This window comes from Crinia signifera, chromosome 3, assembly GCF_055691185.1.
Source record: "Crinia signifera chromosome 3, ASM5569118v1, whole genome shotgun sequence".
NCBI lineage: Eukaryota > Metazoa > Chordata > Amphibia > Anura > Myobatrachidae > Crinia > Crinia signifera.
The window spans coordinates 227662188-227680060 of NC_139219.1; the positions used below are offsets into that span (position 1 = coordinate 227662188).

Below are 17873 nucleotides of genomic sequence, written 5' to 3' on the forward strand. Positions count from 1 at the left end.
AAGAATTCAAATGGGTCCTGGGGTGAAACTAATCACAATATTAGAGCCATATCTAAAAATAAACATACATTAAAATGCTTACTGGCTAATGCAAGAAGCTTAGTGAGTAAAATCGGGGAGCTAGAAACGGTGATCAGTAGGGACGACTACGACATCATTGGTATTACAGAAACATGGTGTAATGAGTCGCATGACTGGGCATTAAACATGGAGGGATATACACTCTACAGGAAAGACAGGGAAAATAGAAGGGGCGGGGGTGTGTGCCTATATGTAAATAATAACTTAACATCATGTGAGAAAAATATGAGCACGGACCTAGAAGAAGACAACTCGGAGACAGTGTGGGCAGAGATAACCGACAATAAAAAAAAAAAAAAAAAAAATTATAATAGGGGTATGCTATAGACCACCAAATATAAACGAAAGGGAAGAGTGTCTTCTTTTAAACCAAATCAAACAATCATCAAATCAGAGTCAGATATTAATTATGGTGGATTTTAATTTACTCGACATTGATTGGGAAAACGAAACAGGTAAATCAGCAAGAAGCAATGGGTTCTTAACCTTACTTAAAGACCAGTTTATTAAACAAACGGTAGAAACTCCAACTCGTGATGAGGCACTCTTGGACTTAGTATTAACAAATAACACAGACTTAGTTTCAAACACAAAAGTAATTGAACAATTAGGGAACAGTGATCACAATATGGTTTCACTGGAAATCAACTTCAGTATATTACATCAAAAAGGATCTGCAAAAATACTAAACTTCATAAAAGCGAACTTTGAATTATTCAGGGAAGCCCTAACAGGAATTGGGTGGGAAACGGTTATGGAGGGAAAAAATGCAGAGGAAATGTGGGATACTCTAAAAACGGTGCTTGATTCACTAACTATTGAATACATTCCTAAAGTAAATAAAGGTAAATTCAATAAAAAAAAGCCACCATGGTTGGACAAAAAAGTAAGGTCAGCTATCAACAATGGTACTGCTTTCCTAGCACGGCGCCCACGATCTAGATTGTATGTGTGGGGCTGATATCTCAAGCATCTCATGCATCTTATGTGTTTGTGCGGCATAAGATGCATGAGATGATGCAATCGACGCGATCGACGAGATTGACGAGATTTTTACATTGCAAGCATCTCATGCATCTTATGTGTTTGTGCGGCATAAGATGCATGAGATGATGCAATCGACGCAATCAACGAGATTTTTACATTGGAATCAATGTAAAAAGGCCCCAAAACCCCAATTTTAATTGCTAACCCCCCTCATGGGTGAAATGGCCCCCCCATTGTTTTCGCCACTCCACTATTGACGCCAAGCCGAAGCGTGGCGAGCGGAGCGAGCCCGAAAGGGGCGGCGGTACGCGTCCTCCGACCTTTTCATACCCCCACTATCCACGTCGGCGTGGAGTTGATTGTATATAGTGTGGCGAGCGTAGCGAGCCACATAGCCCGAAGCGTGGCGAGCGCAGCGAGCCCCGTGTGGGGCCGCGGAACACATGTAAAGTAGTCTTTGTCCGCTCGCCACGCTTCGGGCTCGGTGGCTCGCTGCGCTCGCCACACTATATAAAATCAACTCCACGCTGACGTGGATAGTGGGGGTATGAAAAGGTCGGAGGACACGTATCGCCGCCCCTCGCGGGCTCGCTGCGCTCGCCACGCTTCGGGTTGGCGTTGATAGTGCTGGTGGCGTTAACAATGGTTATTGGGGGCTCACGATTTTTTATCTCATGGATCTCATGCATCTAATGGATGCATAAGATCCATGAGATTAAAAAATTGGGTCCATCGCGTTGATTGTATGCCTTAAGTACCTTAAACTTAAGGCATACAATCAATGAGACGGGCACCGTGCTAGGAAAGCAGTACCTCAACAATAAAACAAGAGCATTTAAATTCTATAAAAATAACTTGAATGAGGAGGCGTTCGCAAAATACAAAGAATCAAACAAAACTTGTAAAGGGGCAATCAAAGCAGCTAAAAGATTATATGAAGAGCGCATAGCCACTGAAAGCAAAACCAACCCAAAGAAGTTTTTTAAATACATAAATAGTAAATGTTTAATTAAGGAAAACATAGGCCCACTAACCGATACTATTGGAAAAATTGTTACTGAGGACTTAAATGAGTTCTTCTCATCAGTATTTACTAAGGGAGAGCAGACTGTGGAACGAACATTTACCACAAACGGGACAAATAAGCCAGATCTCATTGTGGATTTCACGCCGAAGGAAATAGTACTGAGGCTAAGCAAACTCAAAACAAATAAATCACCAGGGCCAGATGGGATTCATCCGAGGGTATTAATGGAATTAAGGGATGAACTAGCTACCCCCCTACATTATATCTTTAGCAAGTCACTATCGTCAGGTATAGTACCAAAAGCTTGGAGAATAGCAGAGGTAGTGCCAGTATTCAAAAAAGGAAAAAAGGAAGATCCCGCTAATTACAGACCTGTTAGTTTAACATCAATTGTGGGTAAACTATTTGAAGGATTTTTAAGGAATGGTATCCTTGAATATTTAGACCATCACCGTCTACTCAGTACTAACCAACATGGGTTCGTGAAAAATCGTTCATGCCAAACTAATCTACTAGGGTTCTATGAAGAGGTTAGCAAAAACCTCGATAATGGAAATGCTGTAGATGTGATTTTCCTAGATTTCGCTAAAGCATTTGATACTGTCCCACACAAGAGATTGGTTAATAAAATGGAGAACCTAGGATTGGGTGAAAATATCTGCAGATGGATAGGGAATTGGCTATGTAATAGAGACCAAAGAGTGGTTGTGAATGGTGCCGTATCAGATACGATACCGGTACTAAGTGGAGTGCCCCAGGGTTCGGTTTTGGGCCCCATTCTGTTTTACATTTTTATTAACGATATTGGGAAAGGGTTACTCAGCAATGTATCCATCTTTGCGGACGATACAAAACTTAGCAAAGTCATCAAATCATCAGAAGGTGTCACCATGCTTCAAAATGATCTTGCAATTCTAGATGAGTGGGCAAAAAAATGGAAGATGAGGTTCAATGTAGATAAATGTAAGGTTATGCACCTTGGGAGACACAACCAGTGTGCAAGTTACAACCTTGGATCTAGGAGTCCAAATAGACAGCAAACTGGGATGTAGTGCCCATTGTAATGTAGCTACAAAAAAGGCCAACAAAATTCTGGCATGTATTAAGAGGGGAATGGAAACTAGGGACTCAAGGGTAATTATGCCACTGTATAAAGCATTGGTGAGACCTCACCTCGAGTACGGAGTGCAGTTCTGGGCCCCACACTATAAAAAGGACATCATAGAATTAGAAAAAATCCAAAGGCGAGCAACAAAGCTTATTAGGGGAATGGAGAATTTAAGCTACGGGGAGAGATTAAGCAATTTGGGACTATTTACATTGGAAAAGAGATGTTTAAAGGGGGACATGCTCAACATGTACAAGTATATCAAGGGCCAATATAAGGAACTGTCACACACCCTCTTTTCTACTAGAAAGGATTCTAGGACACGAGGGCATGAGTATAGATTAGAAGAAAAAAGATTTCATTCAGCTAGTAGAAAGAATTTCTTTACAGTCAGAACAGTCAAACTCTGGAACGCTCTTCCCAGAGAGGTGGTAACAGCTGGCTCATTAAATGCATTCAAGGCAAAGTTGGACAAACATTTACTGGATAAAAACATCCATGGGTACAAATAAGAAATATAATCTGTCTGTAAAATATCAGAACCTACCAAATCAGCAATGGATATCTATACCAGGTTGAACTAGATGGACGCAAGTCTTTTTTTCAGCCTTACCTAGTATGTAACTATGTAACTATGCATTATTCTTTTCAAGATTTAATTTTAAATTGTCTTTCTCTCCTGGAGCAAAAAATCGAAAGGTGGATGCCTTGTCTACTGAGGAGGAAGCGAGATCCTATAAAAGGAAGTCCTATTGTCGATCCACTGGCTTTTGCTATAACAACGGTGCAAGTTCCAGTACCACCAGGTAAAACTTTTGTCAAATCTAATTTAAGACAACAGATTCTTTGTTGGGCCCATGACTCTAAGTTTTCTGGCCATCCAGGGGTTCAGAAAACCTATGAATTCCTGTCACGTCAGTATTGGTGGCCGGGTCTGAAAAAAAGAGAAGGGTGACCCTAGGGTCGCACAGGAGCGCTAGTGTATCTACACAATTTCGGATTCCCTTAAAAGGGTATTTACTAAACCACTAAATTTAAAAATGATTAGTCCCAATGGACTTTATCACTGATCTTCCACCATCAGAGGGTTATACCACCATTTGGGTCTTCATAGACAGATTCTCCAAGATAGCTCATTTCATACCTCTCCGAGGTCTACCATCAGCTCCCAAACTAGCTGAACTGTTCCTTAAAGAAATTTTTAGGATCCATGGGTTACCTGAGGAAATTGTGTCCGATCGGGGTGTACAATTTGTGGCAAAATTTTGGCGAGCTCTGTGTAAAGTTCTCAAAATACAGCTTAATTTCAGTACAGCATACCACCCACAGTCCAATGGTCAGACGGAGAGGGTCAATCAAGACGTAGAGACTTTCCTTCGTTTACATGTCTCCTCCTCTCAAGATGACTGGGTGGAAATATTGCCGTGGGCCGAATTTGGGCATAATAACCAATACCATTTGTCTTCTTCTTCTACTCCTTTCTTTGTTAATTGTGGCTTCCATCCTAGGGTTCCTGATTTCCAGCAAGTACCTGTGACATCTGTACCAGCCGTAACTTTGTCTCTCCATCAGCTTCGACAGCATTAGAGAAAAGTCAGGAAATCTCTAACAAAAGCCTCACAAAGGTATAAAAGGTTTGCAGATCAGAAAAGAAGAGCTGCTCCTACTTGGAGAGTAGGAGACAAGGTATGGCTTTCCACTCAAAATCTTCGTCTACGTGTTCCATCGATGAAGTTTGCACCTCGTTTCATTGGGCCATTCCCGATAATACAAATTCTCAACCCAGTTGCCTGCAAATTAAAATTACCAAGTTATTTAAGGATTCCTAATTCTTTTCATGTGTCATTGCTAAACCCATTAATATTGAACAAATTTCATCATGCTTTGCCTAAATCTCCTAAAGTTTTTACCCATGGGGCATCGAGTATGAGGTGGCTCACATCCTGGACTCTCGCATCCGGTACAAGAGGTTACAGTATCTTATTGACTGGAAAGGCTACGGGCCGGAGGAGAGGTCCTGGACTAACGCCTCGGAAGTACATGCTCCCAGGATGGTAAATAACTTTCACAGGAAATTCCCAAGCAAGCCTAGAGACTGTCCTGGGGCCATTCGTAAAAAGGGGGGGTACTGTCACATCCACCATGGCGTTTACCCAAATCCCCTGTGCTGTACTCAGCCCTAGGCTCTCTAGCCGCACTTATAAAACCATGGTGCTCACCTCTGCTTGTGTCCCTGGCTCCGGTGGGGTACATGTGGCCGCATTGTCATCATGACACTGGTGCTATGTGCTTCGCTCCTATGCAGGGTATGAGTGGCGTGCCACCATGTGTGTTTGTGCCTGGTTAGCTCTCTGACTGAATGCCGGCGTTGCGCAGCTGCGTACATCCAGGCCGGCTGAAATCTGTCGCCCTCACTGGCGGGCGCCATCTTGTTGGTTACCTCTGCCTCTCCTGTGCGGCTCTGCCTCCCCTGTCAGATTGCCTGAACAATCACCGCGCAGTCCACCTGTTAAGAACTGACTGACCAGGCTAGTCCGGCAGTCAGTACAATGATGTCGATCCCTCAGCAACATTGCTCCAGCCTGGCTCTGTAGCTATCCGCTACCATCCTGACCATCTTACTGAAGCTTCCCTGCTGGTCGTCTACTGCTCCAAGCACCAAGGACTCGCTACCGCCAAAGAGGATCCAGCAAGGTTAGCCCTTACAAGGGGTCTCACCTTGCCCTAATTCCCGACGGTTACTTCCACTGTCACCTCTGTCTGCAGCCACGACCATACTCAGCAAGGACAAGTCTTCTTCATTTTATTTCGTCATCCATTTACCTTCAATCTTCATTTGCTCATCCAATCCTCCATCCAATCATCCAATCCTCAAACCAATCATCCAATCCTCAAACCAATCATCCAATACTCAAACCAATCATCCAATCCTCAAACCAATCATCCAATCCTCGAACCAATCGTCCAATTCTCAATCCAATCATCCAATTCTCAATCCAATCATCCAATCCTCCATCCAATCATCCAATTCTCAATCCAATCATCCAATCCTCAAACCAATCATCAATCCAATTCTCAATCCAATCATCCAATCATCCAATCCTCAATCCAATCATCCAATCCTCAAACCAATCATCCAATCATCAATCCAATCATCCAATTCTCAATCCAATCATCCAATCCTCAAACCAAACATCAATCCAATCATCCAATTCTCAATCCAATTATCCAATCTTCAATACAATCATCCAATCTTCAATCAATCCTTCATTCTTCAAATCAGATTCTTTATTATTCCTACAACTCTTCAAACAATATTGCAATATTCTTTCAAGACCAAGCATCATCATCCTCTGCAATAATATATTGGACTATTGTCTTTATATTTTCATATCTGCCATATATCTTTTATGCCATCAGTATCATTGTCTTGCAATACCTTTATTAAATCAATTTCATTTTATATTACTTGTTTCACTCCATTCTGTCGTGGATGCAACCCCCATACGTTAAAGCACCCAGCCTACGTTACTCTGCAGTTGGTGCTTCTAAAAGCTTGACATAGTCATTGTTGCATTGTCTAGTTGGCTTTTCTATTTCAGCTGAACGTGAGCGCACATCGGCATTGAATTGGGATAGAAAGCTTAAAAACATTCGCTCTCCATTCCATGTCTATGTGATCCTGATTCGATATTGACTGTATAGTCAAAATCGAATGTCAAATTGTACCTTGTGTACACAGCATAAGATTTATATATAAGACAGATTACTCAGTGAGTGAACCAGAATGACAGAATAAAATCAAATCTCATGGATATCTGAAGTCACACCTGGCTGTAGCCCAACCTGTGCAGCAAATTGTTTTCTAAGGATAATAAACTACAGTGTAACATGCTATTTAAAATAAAGGGTGAACTGTTGATCTAGTCCATCCTTCACATAAGAAATATCCTATAAATGTTATACAATATGTATGCACATATTTATTGCATCTTAAACAAGGTTCCATTACTAAGATACACACATATAAACAAGGTTCCATTTGTTACTAAGGTAGGCTCATGTACATGGCATATTTCAGGGAAGTTTGGAATTCACCATATATAGTGACGTTTAGTTAACTAGATCCTATATTAAATGATAAAATACCCCGTACATACATGCTGCCACTGGAGAATAAATTAGACCCATAGGGCAATGGGCCTAATTCAGACCCGCTCACTAAGCAGCATACACTTGCTGCCTAGCAAGTAGTTAAGCACTGCCTGCCACCACTACGACATAACCATATTTTAAAATTAGGCTAAAAAGAGGCACTGTCACTGAGGTAAACTGTATCACATCATGGGCAAGACTACAAACCATAGTGTGTGGGGCCATGACCACACAGTAGTGGCTCCTCCCTCTGATGTGTGGAGCAGGAGACTGATGGCCCTGATTCTGGTTTTCTCGGTCAGTTGTGAACACCGCATACCCATGGAAATGCCTAGTGTTTTTATGGGGATGCCCATAAAATGCATTCCTATGGGCGATCCCCATCCTCACCGCCATCTGCCCCTGGCCTGCCCTGATTCTTGCGAACAGCTCAGTGACTATGCAAGTTGGAGGCTGGGCATGCGCAGTCCCCAAAACATCAGGATGGGGCCGAACTCCCATGATTGCGATTGAACCAGAATCACTCCTAAATCTCAACAAGGGCCAGATGTATCAAGCTTCAAAAAGTGATAAAATGGTGAGTGTTAATCATCTAGTCAATCAGCTCCTACCTGTCATGTAACAGGCTGATTTTGAAAAATTGGCTCGCTTTTTATCACTATCCATTTTATCACTTTTGAAGCTTAATACATATGGCCCCAAACCTGGAAACTGGGACAAATGTCAGGCAGACTCTAGTACATAACCTGCTCCTCCACATGATTATACAATACTCCACAAAAACTATTAAAATAAGAGAATTGTGTTTTCTTGTTACCCTCAGATTGGTGGACACAGTAGCACTACAGTTTTCCCCAGTTGCTTCTGATCGCCAGCCATAGAGGCAGATTAAGACCTCATGCTTCCTGAATAGTTTTGACCAATCATTCTCTCCTTTGTTAGAATCATGTGATAGTGTATAGCCAATTAGGAACTTCTAACACAGTCTTATCTATTATGATTTCTATGAAATCCTCTATATAAACCATGAATTGTAAGTAAAAACTCCGGGCAGCAAAGTGCTCAAATGAGTGCTCAAATGAGTGAGTGCTTTCTAGACTCTAAGTTTGAGTAATTTATTGAAGAAGATAGCCACCCCGCCTCAGTGCCAGATTAAGCCTTCAGGGGGGCCCTGGGTACTTTAGACAGGGGGGCCCCCTTGCACTTGTCATTACTGGCCGCAAACTGCATGGGACTGTCAAAACACAGAGTAAAGGCAGAATAAACTTGGTCAATGGGTAACTGCAGGGGATATACAGTATATATATATATATATATATATATATATATATATATATATACACACACAGTATATATATATATATATATATATATATACACACACACACACACACACACACACACACATACTTACCACATGAAAAGCCTGTGTTTGTCCCTCTGCACCTTACTCTGTAGGAGACCTCACAGTCCTAGTGCTGCCTCTGATTTAAAACCCTCCCATGACTAAGCTGCTGCTGCTGTTCTCCATGGGCCTGAGAAGCATGTAATGAGCTCCACCAATCAGAGCTCAGTACAAACCTCTCAGCCTCTGTCCTCTGGTGCAAAGTGTCATGACTCTTAGTCAACTCCCAGTAATGCACAGCACACTCATGCAATCAGTGTGCCTTGGCTCCCGATGCTCAGCACCATTAATCATTGTCACATTGACAGATAGGTGAAGCTGCAGCACTACCCCACTCCCATGCACAAAACCTTTAGCTAAAAAAAAAAAAAAAAAAAATGTTTTAACAAAAAATACATGCCAACCACAGGGGGCCCCTAGCTAGAGGGGGGCCCAGGGGCACTGACCCCTTGTGCCTCCATTATAATCCGGCCCTGCCCCGCCTCCACTGCATTCCAGTCTTGGGTTGTGTATGACAGAAAAGTTTGTTGGGACTGCAGATTCCAATCATTTTCATCTAGCCAAGTCTCTGTAATACAGGCTAGATCTGAAGAGTCAATAACAAGGTTTGGGGCTTTTCTAGGTTACTGTATGCATATCAATATGCAGCTGTCAACTTATAAATGCAGCAGGTCAGAAGTATATATCAGAAATATGAGTATTATCTATATGAGTGCCATAAAACACAAGGATAAAGCACTGCAGATATGAGTGGTTTTATTACTATGTATTTATGTAAGAAAAGCCATCAGGGTGTGCGCTCAGAGTTGCTCTGATTTTCAGAGGTAACTGGGGGAAAATAGATAATTGATTAGGATTAAATGACCTCCAGGTTATTTTTCAAGGACATTGAACAACAATGATCTTCAAGTTAACATTGCTATAGGCATAACTCTTTTGTGGTTTTGTTGCAAACCAAAAGGGTGGATTGGGAACTTCAAGTGGTTTGATAATAAAGAAAGCAGACTCAAGTATATAGCAGGGTTGAAACACGTTTTCGATTTCAGTGTAAAATAATAATACAAAATGAAATACCCTCAACTTATCAACAAACACAACTTTTAGTTTCTTAGATCTTAGAATCTATCCACATTGTTTTTTCGGGAAACGATCTCTCCTAATCGGCAAGGGAGAGGCCAGATTGGGAGTGTTAGCCACTTCTCCCACCAACACTGAATCGAACATCTTAGTCACCCTCACAACTCCTCAAGGCTCTATACAAGTGAGAGCATTACTGGATTCTGGGGCAGCCCGCAATTTCCTCTCTGCTTAGTTCTGTGCTCAACACTCCCTCCTCCCCAGTCCGTTAAACCAATCTCTTTACCTAACTGCAGTTGATGGCAGCAGAATCCCCGATGCCCAAGGTACGTGCCAGACCCCTCCACTCCTACTTCAAGTAGGAGCTCTACATCAAGAGATGATAGACTTTCTCGTGATTCCAAAATCGTCTCACGATTTAGTTCTGGGAATGCCATGGTTAACCAAACATAATCCCCATGTCGATGGAGTTCGATGGAAATTAAGGCTTGGGGCCAGCACTGCTTTTCCTCTTGCCTTTCTCAAGTAATAACACTTCAACAAACGCTTTCGGCGAGCCCAGAACCATCTTTACCTCCTCAATATGCTGCATTTAAAGATGTCTTTAGTAAAGGAGGTGCCGACACACTTCTACCCCATCGCCCGTGGGACTATCCCATTGAACTAATCCTCGGGAAGACTCCCCCCCAAGGTCGAATCTGCCCACTGTCCATTCCGGAGACAGAAGCCATGTCCAACTATATTCGTGAAAACTTGTAGAAAGGGTTCATTCGACCTTCCACGTCTCCAGCTGGCACCAGTTTCTTCCTCGTGAAAAAGAAAGATGGCAGTTTGAGGCCCTGTATCGATTATCGAGGCCTGAATGACATCACGAGTAAGAACCGCTATCCACTACCTCTAATTACTGAGTTGTTCGATAAAATCAAGGGGGCTGCTGTGTTTACGAAGTTGGATCTATGAGGCGCCTACAACTTAATCCGTATTAGACCTGGGGACAAGTGGAAAAGGGCCTTCAATACCCAAGATGGACATTACGAGTACTTGGTGATGCCATTTGGCTTGTGCAATGCTCCTGCCGTCTTCCAGCAATTTGTCATTGATATTTTCCGGGATATGCTCTATCACTCCATCGTTGTCTATCTAGATGATATTCTTATCTTCTCCACAGATCTCATCACTCATCGACAAACAGTGAAGGAGGTATAACTTCAACTCCGCAACAACCACCTCTTCTGTAAGCTTAAAAAATGCTTCTAAGTCACGTCAGTCCCTTTCCTTGGTCATGCTCTATCACAAACAAGCTTAGAAATGGATCCGCCCAAGGTCAAAGCCATTCAAGATTGGACAGCTCCAACGACTTTAAAAGAGATACAGCAATTATTAGGGTTTTCGAATGCTACCGCAGATTCATCCATTACTTTCTTCCTTAGCAGCACCATTCACTGCACTCACTCGTGAAGGAGCAGATCCGTCCACCTGGTCTCCTGAGGCATTCTCCGCTTTCCAGCAACAAAAACAGGCCTTTGTTTCAGCACCCATCCTCCTGCAACCAGACTGTAACAAACCATTTTACCTGGAGGTCAATGCTTCCTCCAAAGGTGTGGGGGCAATTCTTTTACAACCAGGTGAAAGAAAAAATTACAACTGTCAGGACCGTGGACGCCCGGCGCCTGGTGCCGGAGGGCTGCACACAGCACTTCCGCCCGGCACCTCCCAGCACCCGCGCGTCACTTCCGCCCGGCGGAGTGACGCTGCGTCTGCCCGACAGGGAGACGCTGAGAGAAGTCCTCGGCGTTCCCCTGCAGCCGCTAAGCGGTTGCCAGACAACAGGGGACGCGGAGGGACGCGCGCTCGGCCACCTGTTATTAATTAGGATCCGGGGGCCGGTTCATAGAGGTTCCTGGTCATTTGCTGCACCATCCCTTTTAAGGGATAGCTGCAAGCAAGATGGCGCCGGTTATAGCTTTCCAAATAGCTATCCTGGTCGCATCCTCCGTGTCCTGATCCTGTCTCCCAGAGTCTTTGATCAGCAGTCCTGGTGCCTTCTTGCCTCTGTTTTCCCAGCCTCCCCTTCAGGGGTCACGTGAGTGCTCCCCTGGAGCGTGGTGCTTTGTCCTTTTCTCATTGTAGGCAGATTGCCTTTATATTTCTGTTATTATTTCTCTGGCTGCCCAGCCATTCTTCTGTTTAGGGTTAGGTCCCGGTATTCTTTATTAGCCCTGCTGGTCTTCGCTAGCAGTGGGGCTGATTCAGGATTTCTTCTATGTATCCTCTCCCACTACGGGAGCTCTAGTTAGGCAGGGTATTATTCCTGTTACTCCTCAGTCGTTTTGGGGAATTCGTTGTATTTGTTTTCTGTCCAGTGTGGTGGTGATTCCCCGTGTCATTCCTCCTGTGTCTGCGACTGGGTCGCATCCCCGTCCTTGGCCTGGTGCCGGTAGAGAGGGTGTCATCTCCAGTTAGGCCCTGTAGTCAGATTACCTCTTGAGCATACCTCTGAGGATCGCTAGCCCTTTGTCCCTACCTAAGACCTAGCTGCATCGGGGTTGTAGCGGGCCTAACTCGCTCCTTCGGACGTGGCGGCCACAGGTGAACACTAGCATTAGCAGGGGCTTGACATCTGCCAGAGGTACTCAACAGAGTGTAGGGTTCGCTGTGGCCGTCCTAACCAGCGGTCCCGGCTACGAGCTCACCCCTGACATTCTACACCCAGCCTCCGACCATAACACAACCCTGTGCGTATTTCTCCAAGAAATTTCTCGATGCAGAAAGAAACTATCCAATCGGGGAACAAGAGTTATTGACGATCAAACTTGCCTTTGAAAAATGGCAGTACTTGCTGGAGGGTGCTCGACATAGAATTACTGTTTACTCTGACCACAAGAATCTGTAATTTATGTGTAATGAACAATGCCTTACTTCAGGTCAAGCTCGATGGACCACCTTCTACGAATGTTTTAGCTTCCAAATTCTCTACTGTCCCGGTTCGGAGAATAGTAAAGCTGATGTGCTTTCACGATCTTTTGATACCATTGCTAGTGAAACTGTTCAACCACAGTCGATCCTGAATCCTGTAGTTTTCACCCAAACCTCTTCACATCCTCTGACACCGGGGAAAACATTAATTCCAAAGAACCTGCGGTAGAAGATCTTAAAATGGGCTCATGCTTCACATTTCTCCGGTCACCCAGGTGTACAAAAAACTTTAGCCTTCCTTCAACAATCCTACTGTCGGCCTAATATGGGGGCAGGTGTAAAGAGGTTAATCTCTGCATGTGTTCCGTGTGCTCAACACAAGACGTCTCGCACTTCTCCGGCTGGTACCCTCCATCCTCTTCCAATATCAACTCGCCCATGGACACACCTATAGATGGACTTCATCACAGATCTTCCTGTGTCTAGAGGTAATACCGATATTTGGGTAGTCATCGACAGGTTCTCCAAAATGGCTCACTTCTTGCCTCTCAAAGGTCTTCCTACCGCCCCTGCTCTGGTAGAACTCTTTATCTCCACGATCTTTAAATTGCATGGCCTTCCCTCAGAGATTGTTTCGGATTGGGGAGTCCAATTCACTGCGAAATTTTGGAGATCCTTATGCTCTGCAATGCAAATCAAACTACAGTTCTCCTCTGCTTATCACCCCCAAACTAATGGCCAAACGGAATGTGTCAACCAGGATTTAGAAGGTTTCCTACAATTGTTTATTTCTTCCTCACTCTTCGTCCGGAAGTACTACATTCCTTACAGTCTATGGTAGACATCCTCGCTCTCCAGAATTTCCAGAGTTGCCTGTGCCAGATGTTCATGCTGTATCTTCTTCCCTACGTCACTTTTCCAAAGTATGGGCCAATGTGCGCAATGCATTACAGAAGTCCGCGGCCCGATACAAGAGGTTTGCAGACCGCAAGTGGAGAGCAGTGCCTCGTTTGAAAGTGGGAGATCGAGTGTGGTTGTCTACACATCATTTACGTCTACGGTTGCCTTCAATTAAATTGGCTCCCCGTTTGATTGGTCCCTATTCTATCATCCAAGTTATAAATCCAGTAGCCTACAAACTAAAGCTTCCATCATCCATGATAGTTTCAAATTCCTTTCACATTTCCCTTCTCAAACCTTTAAAATGTAGTCCGTTCCAGAAAAGAGTTCCAAGGGCTTCAGCTGTCCGTACTGAAAGGGATGCCGAATTCGAAGTTAAGAGAGTTATAGACTGTCGTTACATACAGTAATCAGTTGAAAACATCTATCAAAATGTTTTGGAGGTCAAAAGTTTGGTCGGGGTGGGATGTCTGAGTACAAGCTCTAAAAGGATACAGATGGTTCTAGCAGCTCCTTCGTTGGAGCCCTTCTATGAGGACAGAGTCCTTTGATGGGGCTATATATATTCAGTGGGAATGCTAGTGACCCATAAAGAAATGAGATGGGATGATCCATCCCCGGGTATGTTGTATATATTTAAAAATTAACTTTGATTAAATCTCAATAAAATAAGTGCTAGACAAATGTTTTCAGGCATTAACACACAAATATATAAACATATATTAGGTCACGGTGAGGGTTACTCTCAGAACTCGGCGACTTTTGTTATAAATTAGGACTATGAATAAATATATAATAATACAAAGAATTTATTCAATGAGGGGGTTTACACATTAAGAGGGATAACAAGTTCACAATGCATGTAATAAAATTCAGGGTTATAAGAAAAAAGTTAAGAAATCTGAATAAAAAAAATAAATAAAAATAAAAATATGTCAGGGGATTCTTTTTAAAAAACACAATGCATACGCTGAATAAAAGGCGTCTATTGGTCAAACATAAAGTAAGAAAGATAAAGTGCTTAGCTCATGTGCAGAAGGTGAGGTAGATTAGAAGCTTCCCAACATGTTTCGTCTGTGTGACTTTCTCAGTGACTTCCCACTTGTATATCTGTGCCCACTGGGCACTGTGTCCTCTTGTGTTACCTCCGCAGAGGTTGGTTTATACAGATTTAGAGAGTGAGGCCTCTTAGCCCTGCCCTCTGACACGTATGACTGACCCACTATTACTAAGGGGTCCCTGCTTATGAGGACGGGGGTCAGATGGTGTGCTGTTCTGACCTAAGCGTTCTTGTATCAGATAAACTGATTACTTAGGCTTAGTCATGCAATGCACACTTAGTTCCTGAATTTTTACAGAAACTGTATCTTAGGTACTGATTCCAGAAACTCATTGGACCGTATCGTGTGTATGTGTCCAAACTTATACCTTCAAAAATCTGGATGCTTAAGAATAGAGCATCAGTAATATAGTAGCATTTAAATCAGACTCTCAAATCGTGCTATTAGCAACGGGCAGGGTTCACACTTTCAATATGGTCATGCAATATATACAGTTTAGAAATGCGTGCTATTTTGTAACAAGCAGAGTTCATACTTCAAGCATGATCATACAATCGGTACCATAGGTTTCCATTCCCTGACAGGAAATATGCCAGAAAATACTGGTTATTCTTAAATTCGTGCTATTTGTAGCAGGCAGGGTTGACACTTAAAAAATGGTTTTACAATGTATACAGTTATGAGATGCGTGCTATTTTGTAACAAGCAGAGTTCACACTTCTAGCATGATCATATAATCTGTACAGTTATGCTGCTTTCAGACCGCATAACTGGCTTTGACCCTGTATTTGGAAACGTTTCCAAAAACGGGTCTGCCAGATAAAACCCCTTTCACACCGCAGCACTTAAACGGTATATTACCGTTTAAGTGCCGATTTGTTGACACTGGCAGACCCGTTTTTGGAAACTTTCCAAATACAGGGTCAAAGCCAGTGCAGCCTTCAGCCCTCCCCTCCGTGCAGCTCCCCCCCCCCTCGCGCGTGTCGACCGAGAGCATGTCGACGCCCCCCCCGCGCATGTCGACGCCCCCCGCGCATGTCGACGCCCCCCCACCCCCCCGCGTGTCGGCGCCCCCTCCCGTGTCGACTTACCCCGTGCCGGTACCTCCGTTGTGGACTGCAGCTCAGTATGCTCGGAAAGCACTTATGAAAAAAGTGTCTTCAAGAAAATGGCTGCCCCATAGGAAACCCTGTTTAAAAAAACTGTCTTTCGTATGGGGGCAGCCATTTTCTGAAAGACACTTTTTTCATAAGTGCTTTCCGAGCATACTGAGCTGCAGTGCCGGGAACCACAACGGAGATACCGGCACGGGGTAAGTCGACACGGGGGGGGGGGGGGGGGCGCCGACACGCGGGGGGAGGGGGGGGCGTCGACACGTGCGGGGGGCGTCGACACGCGCGCGGGGGGTGTCGACACGCGCGGGAGGGGCTCCAGTGCTGTGAATACTTAATGAGCGCTCATTAAGTATTCACTGTGCTGAATTTAGGACCCAGCTCATTGGCTGGGTCCTAAATACCGTTTCAGAACCGATTTTGAGCCTAAAATACCGGTTCTGAAACGGGTAGGACCCTGCATTTTAACCGGTTAGAAAAAACGGCATTTTCTAACCGGTTAAGTGGGACTGTACCTTTCAGACCGCACACATTACCGTTTTAAAACGGTAAAAAAACGGCAATATACCGTTTTAAAAGTGCGGTCTGAAAGGGGCATTAGTTTCAATTCCCTGACAGGAAATGTGCCAGTGAATACTGGCTATCTTCACTGTATTCACTGGCACATTTCCTGTCAGGGAATTGAAACTAACTGTACAGATTATATGATCATACTTGAAGTGTGAACTCTGCTTGTTACAAAATAGGAGGCATCTAATTTTAGATAATATTGCCTAGAAGGCAAAATAATAAGGAAGAAAAGTAAAGAGAAGGACTGAGAACAGTTATCCAACAAATCTCCTAGGTGACGGTTCACCAACTTTATATACCTAAAGTCTGGCAAGAGAGATGATTTTTCACAGTCAGGTCTCCCTGACTGCTACTGGTCATATTCCGCCATACCAGCTGCCACTCAATATGTTCAGTGGGCTTTTTGAGGTATTGTGGGTAGTCAACCACAATACCTCAAAAAGCCCACTGAACATATTGAGAACATATTAAATTCCCTGAACACATCAATAGTGTACCACTAACTCCAAGGGCTCATGCATAATTGATTAACCTATTCAGTCACCTCGAAACTTATTAGCTATAACTTTTTCTGACAACTGTACAAATTACTGTATAAGAGTGCCCAGACAAAAAGAGAGTCTTTCCCTTCTTTTTACAAATACCCTAGTTAAAATTATGTCATGATGTCTTGGTTTAGTAATATACTTTAGCTTAGTAAAAGAGAGTATGAGCTTGTCCTAGTGCAAAGTGACTGACTTTGGCGGATAAATTACCCATTTTCATGGTTTCAATTGTGAACATGGTGTTTTCTCCGTAATGTGTGTTTTTTTTTTGGGAGGGGGGGGATGGGGGAGGATGCTCTGTAATTGATGTGATCAAGAAAAGAAACTTAGTGGGAAAAAAAACAGTGTAAGTCCCTTTTGTTTGTCTTTAATAGAATAGTGCACCTACAGAAGAAACCGGGCTCCCTCTTGCTGGCGAATCGCCAGAACGTCACCGCTAGCGATCCACCAGTAGCCCGGCTCTCATCTGACTGAGACGCGCGTGCGTCTCACGCGCGTCTCAGTTTCCGGGCGGCGGGGCGACGGGAACCCTGTCCGTCTCCACTTCAGGGAGACGGACAGGGTTAGGGGGGGTGCGGGGAGGCGGCGGGGACCCGGGGGAACCGTGCGAAAGGGGACACGTGCACATCTCGTGCGCGCGCGTCCCGTTTCGCAGATACAGATGGCGGGTGGTGGGGGATGGCAGCTGGCATCGCCATCGCCATCCCCTGCAAAGAAGAGACCCGCGCCATCTGTATGTGTCTTCTAATGTCCAACAAACTCTTTACTGAATGCTCCAGTAAGTTCAGTAACAATGCATTAGGTGCAAGATTTAAAACATCCTTAGGTGCAGGATTTAAAACACTTCTGTTTATTGTCTTTACTTGTGGCAGTTTATTTTAAACATGATTTGGTCTGAAAAACTGTTTTGCATCCCCTATGCTGGGAAC

General features: G+C 43.9%; 1 long non-coding RNA gene across 1 annotated transcript; it reads left to right on the forward strand.

Annotated features, from left to right (window-relative positions):
- Positions 1–1724: 1724 nt before the first annotated feature.
- Positions 1725–6671, forward strand: LOC146064268 (uncharacterized). The gene is made up of 2 exons (XR_014471780.1): positions 1725–4009; positions 4712–6671. It is a non-coding gene; the product is annotated as an uncharacterized LOC146064268 (long non-coding RNA).
- Positions 6672–17873: the final 11202 nt, after the last annotated feature.